Genomic DNA, 6,179 nt, shown 5'->3' on the forward strand with positions numbered 1-6,179 from the left:
TTTATGTAATTTGTACATAAAATAACAACAACAACAACAATAATAATAATAATAAATTTTATTGAAAATATTTTTTTCAAAAATTATTTTATTTTATTTTCATTTGATAAAACGTATTAATAAATTAATATTTAAAAAATATTTATTTAATTAATATGTTATTGGGTTACATTTATGGTATCCATAAAAAGTCTGTGTAAACACATCTTTTGCAAGAATTGGATTATATTTATATTTGTTATACCTGTTATATCAAAAGAAAAAAATATGAAAAAATTGTAATAATATTAATATATTTTATGCATATTAGATAGGTTAGATACACACAATTTAGTGAGCAAATTTCCTCCATGTTAACACATTGTTGAATGACAATATAAGGATTTTTTTTGTGTGGCAAAAACACACGTTGAAATAAAAGATGGCGCTCTGGTCATTCTTCTCTGGATGGCATGATGCAAACTGAGAGCCACATAGAATTTCCTCCAATCAAATGTGTAGCATGTTCTTTGACGTCACGAGTATTAAACACATTTAGATGCCACACTCCTCGTCAAGGTCCCTTCATCAGGGCTCATGGGGGGGCTGTGAGCAAATCAAACGCTCATGCAAGACCTCTGCAAGTGTCCAGGGCACAGCAGCGTACATTATGGATGTGGCTCTTTAAATAGATAAAAGGACGGCTCCATCAGGTCACTCAGGCATAAAGCAGGTGGGGTGAGTGCAACACACGGGCAAGGAGAGAAACAGCTAAACTCACTTAAGGCCGCCCACATGCCCGACGCTCGCGCTGACACTTTGTTAACAGGCAGACACCTTGCATCCGCATCAGCAGTATGGGAATTAGTGGAAGCTCCAGCATTGGCGTAGATCTCCACCCTCCATCTGCATGGCTTCACACATACATAAGTGAACACAGCAACTCCTCACGGAGCGGTACGGTCCAAAACGCCCCAGGGCATCTCTCTACACTATTGGAGAACAGAATGGCTAAACTTCACAAGAAGCGCTCAGGGGGGCCGCATCCCCCATGGTGAACCTGACTTTGGGGAACTGGTTATGCATGATGTCATCGTTGCGGAATAAGCTGATAAGTTTCCGCCTTGCTGTCATGGTCGTCTCGACGGATTGGTTGCTGTGCGGTTGTTAATTACGTCAGCCATTCACAATGCAGCGCTGTGGCTCACGTACTTTCTGCTGCAGTGGCAGCTCCCCGAGGCTGTCTATTTTCATGTTTCACAAAGATACGGAATTGTATCTGATGACTAATGTACATGTGAGTTATTCGGTCTTCTGAGCTATATAATAAGCAGCTCCACTCCTACTTAATATAAAGAACGAACTCGATAAATATAGACATCAAACACTCACTTAGTATTATTAATCATAAACAATGTTAAAGGTCAAAGCACTGTCCCCTGGCATATAATCAGGGCATTAGTTGGTTGGAAGGATTGCGACTGTACTCTAAAGCAAATAAACCTCCCTTGCACATGCAGATGTAACACTGGCATTTGAAGCTTTTCTTCGTCAATAAACAGATAAAACCATCAAAATATTGATTGAGGAAATTCCACAAGATGAAATATTTATGAGCGTTCATAATGCCAGAACAGTATTACAAATCTGCAAATCCTCCAATCTTTGTCTGGGCTTTCCACTGCGCTTAGGGTGGAATCTCGGAGCACTTTCGTAGAGCTTGAGCAGATATCAATCTGAAATTGAAGCAAAGAAATTACACTGCTGTCTTGTCAATCCTACATGTCAGTGTTAATCTCAACAACGAAATTACTGAGGAAAATGTTAACAAAGGATTTTTGGTTTCACCACTGATGAAAATCAGATGAAAAATATATATCATAAGTATAGAGTTAAGTATTATATGTGTGTGTGTGTGTGTGTGTGTATATATAATGAATATATGAACTATATTTACATTTAGACATTTAGCAGACGCTTTTATCCAAAGCGACTTACAAATGAGGACAATGGAAGCAATCAAAATCAACAAAAGAGCAATGATATTCAAGTGCTATGACAAGTCTCAGTTAGCTTAATGCAGTACATGTAGCAAGGTTTATATAAATAAAATATATAATATAATTTATATAATAAATAAAAAGAAAACAGATAGAATAGAAAAAGAATAGAGCAAGCTAGTGTTAGAGGCCTTTTTTGCCTTTGTTAATTGTATAATAAATAAAAAGAAAACAAATAGATAGAATACAAAGATTAGAGAAGCAAGTGTTAGTTTTTTCTTTTTTAAGAAAACAAGCAGTTAGTAAATAAATAGAGTGCAAGTCTAAAAGGGGAAAGTTTTTTTTATTATTTTCTTTTTTTTTATAAAGAATAGAATTAGAATAGAGAGTGCTAGAGTTAGAGGGTCAAATAAGGTCGGAAGTAATGAATTTAAGTAAAGGGGTGCAGAGCCACTGGTGGTTTTGTAGGAAAACATTAATGCCTTGAATTTTATGCAAGCAGCTGATGGTAGCCAGTGCAAATTGATAAACAGAGGTGAGACGTGCATTCTTTTCGGCTCGTTAAAATTTAATCTTGCTGCCGCGTTCTGGATTAATTGTAAAGGTTTGATAGAACTGGCTGGAAAAAAGTTTGAAAATTATCACTGCACATTAGTGTATATACAGATGTTGTCAAAAGTTTACATAAACCTTGTACAGGTAAAAAAAAATTTTAAAAGATCATGAAATAGGCTTTATTATTATATTAAAATGTCATATAAATTAGATGCGATTTTTGTGATTAAAAATGTAAACAAATTATGAAATGAAATACTAAATTGATTGGATCTTTGTCAAAAAAGTGTGACAAAAAATGATCACTGCACATTAGACTCCAGTAAGACGCAAGAAATGAGAACAGATACAATAATGAGAACAAACAATTGATTTAATGAACTCAGCCCACCTACAGACCATTTGAGGCAACCTCTTTAGACGTATTACAGCACAAATCTGTTACTATGGCAACCCCACAATGACTTACCTAAATGTAGACCAACCCCCGCTCTCACACACACACACACACACACACACACGCACACGCTGTACTTGCATGTGCTGTAATGTGCTGGACTCTTTAAAACCACAATGATGCAGTCATATTGCATAAATATATGCCTGCTAAATATATCAGTGGAGAACCTGTGAAGTCAATTAATGCTCAGAATAACTGACGAGCTCCTGCTGCTTACAAGACCTCAGTCAACTGGCATGGGAGTGTGTTTTACAACGCAAGAGCTTTTAAGGAAATCTCTGGGCTAATTAGAGTAATTACTTGTACCTTTGCCACTGCAGTGGCGTGGCATATTGTGCTTCCTTAATTAAATCCGCACTCGGCTCCTGACCGGCAGGAATAATGGTGTTGTGTGTTACTGTGGAGACGCTGACTGATATCTCCGCTGTGGGAAGCATGTCTGTCTGACCATCTAATCTCGCACCCTTCAATGTGTCCGTGTGGATCCTTTATGGGTTCTGCCCGTCAAGCTGTGCTAGGAGTCCCAAGTCATACAGCAGGTTGGTAATTAGTGCAGCGCTGAACCCTGGTTGATTAGCCACTCATTACTCAGCAGTAACAGAAAAGCCTGGTGACCTAAATGAAGAGGAGTCAGGTGCCCATGGGGAAGCAGGGCATGGAGGTACAACAGTCCAACCCAATCAATCTGAGCTCAGAGCTGGACGAAACCAAAGGAAGAACACAAAGAAAACAGTTCCGAGTGGTAGTCAAAGGGCACAAACGCCCAGTTTGAGGTTAATGTTTTGCTTAAACTTTAAATTAAATGTAATATCTCTCAAATCCAACGGCAGTCATTTGATATTATTTAATTTATACAACAGCGAGTCTTTGACGCCCCTCTGGATAGACTGCTAATGGATTTTCAATTTGAATCGCAAAGACATGATTAATTTGAATTGCGCACTGACCTAGAAGGCAAAAGCTTTTGTATATCACATTCATGTTCTTAGCAAATGCTTTCCTAACAAAGCAATTTTCTGCATAAAATAGTAATACATAAAAAAGCAATACAAATAGCAAAATAGAGAAAATGATTGGACTCCATTCATTTGCATCAAAGCATTTTTGTTCGCTCAAAGAGAGAGAACAGTAAGAAGATAAAAAACTCCATCTGTATGGAACTATATATATATATATATATATATATATATATACACATACATAATATATACAGTATATATATATGTATGTATGTATGTATGCATGTATGTATGAATGAATGAATGAATGAATGTATGTATATATATATATATATATATAGTACAGGAAAATGACAAATACCTGTCTAAATTTACAGCACAGGAAAATGACAAAAACCTGTCTAAATTTACATTTGATCATAAAAACTGCTGAAGTAAATGAGGAACCAAAACAGATGAGATGTAAGTCTCAGACAAATTAACATCCTGACTAAAAAAAAAACGTAGCTGCATTTCCATTACCCTTCAAATTTTGCAAACTGAAATTGCGAATTGAAAATAGACCTAATGGAAGCAATTTCGCAAAAAACTCCCATATATCGCAAAAAAGTTTTCACACTCACATGAGGTGGTTTTTCAGGCAATTTGAAAAAGGAATATTTCTCAAAACTGCAATGGAAATTTACAGGTCACTTCGCGTATGTAAAATTCACATGACCGTTCTTTAATATACTATAACCTCCAAGAAATACCTCATACATGGTCGCTCTCAAGTATAAGGGGCTTTCCTTGCCATTAATGCTTGAATAATTTACTCTGCACATGTCTGTGGCGCATTACGGCGCATTGCGACAAATCTGCAAAAGGTTTTGCGATACGCTATTATAGTTTTTATTAATATTTTCAATTCATTTTTTGTTCTTTTCTTTTTTTAGTTATTTTGTTGTGTTTTTCTCATTTTTATTTTATTTTTAATGTCTTATTTTTATTTCAGAAGAAAAAAATATAATAAATGTTTCATGGTCAGCACAGGAAAATGACAAAAGCCTGACTAAATTGGCATGTCTTATCATAAAAACTGCTGAAATAAATGAGAAACCGAAACAACAGAGATCTGAGTCCCAGACAAATTAATATCTTGACTAGAAAAACAGACTTTCCCTGCACCTCTCCGTAGGGAGATGAGTGCAGCACAGCAGATAAAACAGACAGTTAATAAACTCGTCACTCTCTAAAGCTACATGGTAACAGATCTGCATGCTTGGCAGGTGTTAAAGGTGTTGACTACAGCATTAGTGCGCTTTAAAATGGGGATTGGACAGGCAGAGGATTTCGAGCTGTTAGATGGCCAGCTGGATGACTATTACGTGGCTAAAGCACAGTCTTCAAGAGATGCCAAGCTTTGGATACCAACGCAGAACAACATGGTTAGAGCTGATGCCAACATCAAACACTGTCATGCTTACTTTTATTTCACTTTACTTGCAGTTTAAGTAACACACGCAATATATCTCTTAAAAGGCTCTTAATTGTGGAACTCTATGGAATAAAAAAAATGAATCTGGAATGTAAACTTGAAAATCAATAATCAATTACTGAATCAATTCAAATAATATAATAACTGCAATCAATGCAGTCCAGATGTTTTTATTTTGAAGGTGTTGGAAGGTAGGATGATTGATTCTACTGGTCCAAAAATCAACACAATAGGATATCATACATCTTTTGCTTATTGGTTATTGTTGAATAATATTTGTTAATAATCTTTTTGTCCCATTTCCACAACAAATCTTCCATATAGGTTATAGGACCAGCTTTCAGGTGAAACATCACCCAGCATGATGTCTTTTGATTCAGCAAGTAATTCACTTAAATAATCAATTCAGCTCGTTCAAAAGATTGAGTTAAATCAATAACTCAAGAGTGAAATTTTGTTCGACTTTCAAATTGGTTCAAATGAATCATTACAAAGCTACTCTTGAATCAGACATCACTAGATGAAATTGCAGAACATGGTCGCTGATCAATTTAGTAGTTCATTATCTGAAAATAGCCAATTTGTCTCAGCTTCTCAGAGAAGTAGTGCAGTTGAGAACGGAAGGTCTAAACCGGACGTCAGGACTGAGCTGCCTTTTTTATAGAAGGAAAATAGGTGGGCAATTACCTAGATAATCTAAAGGGGTCATATGGTGTTGCTAAAAAGAACATTATTTTGTGTATTTGGTG

General features: G+C 36.0%; 1 protein-coding gene across 1 annotated transcript in view; it reads right to left on the reverse strand.

Annotated features, from left to right (window-relative positions):
- The window catches only part of dlgap1a (discs, large (Drosophila) homolog-associated protein 1a), a 96,076-nt gene that overhangs the window by 38,931 nt on the left and 50,966 nt on the right, over positions 1-6,179 (reverse strand). The gene's annotated exons all lie outside the window — the stretch shown is intronic.

The sequence above is a fragment of the Sinocyclocheilus rhinocerous genome, unplaced genomic scaffold (genome assembly GCF_001515625.1).
Source record: "Sinocyclocheilus rhinocerous isolate Xijiao unplaced genomic scaffold, SAMN03320098_v1.1 scaffold2065, whole genome shotgun sequence".
NCBI classification, from domain to species: domain Eukaryota; kingdom Metazoa; phylum Chordata; class Actinopteri; order Cypriniformes; family Cyprinidae; genus Sinocyclocheilus; species Sinocyclocheilus rhinocerous.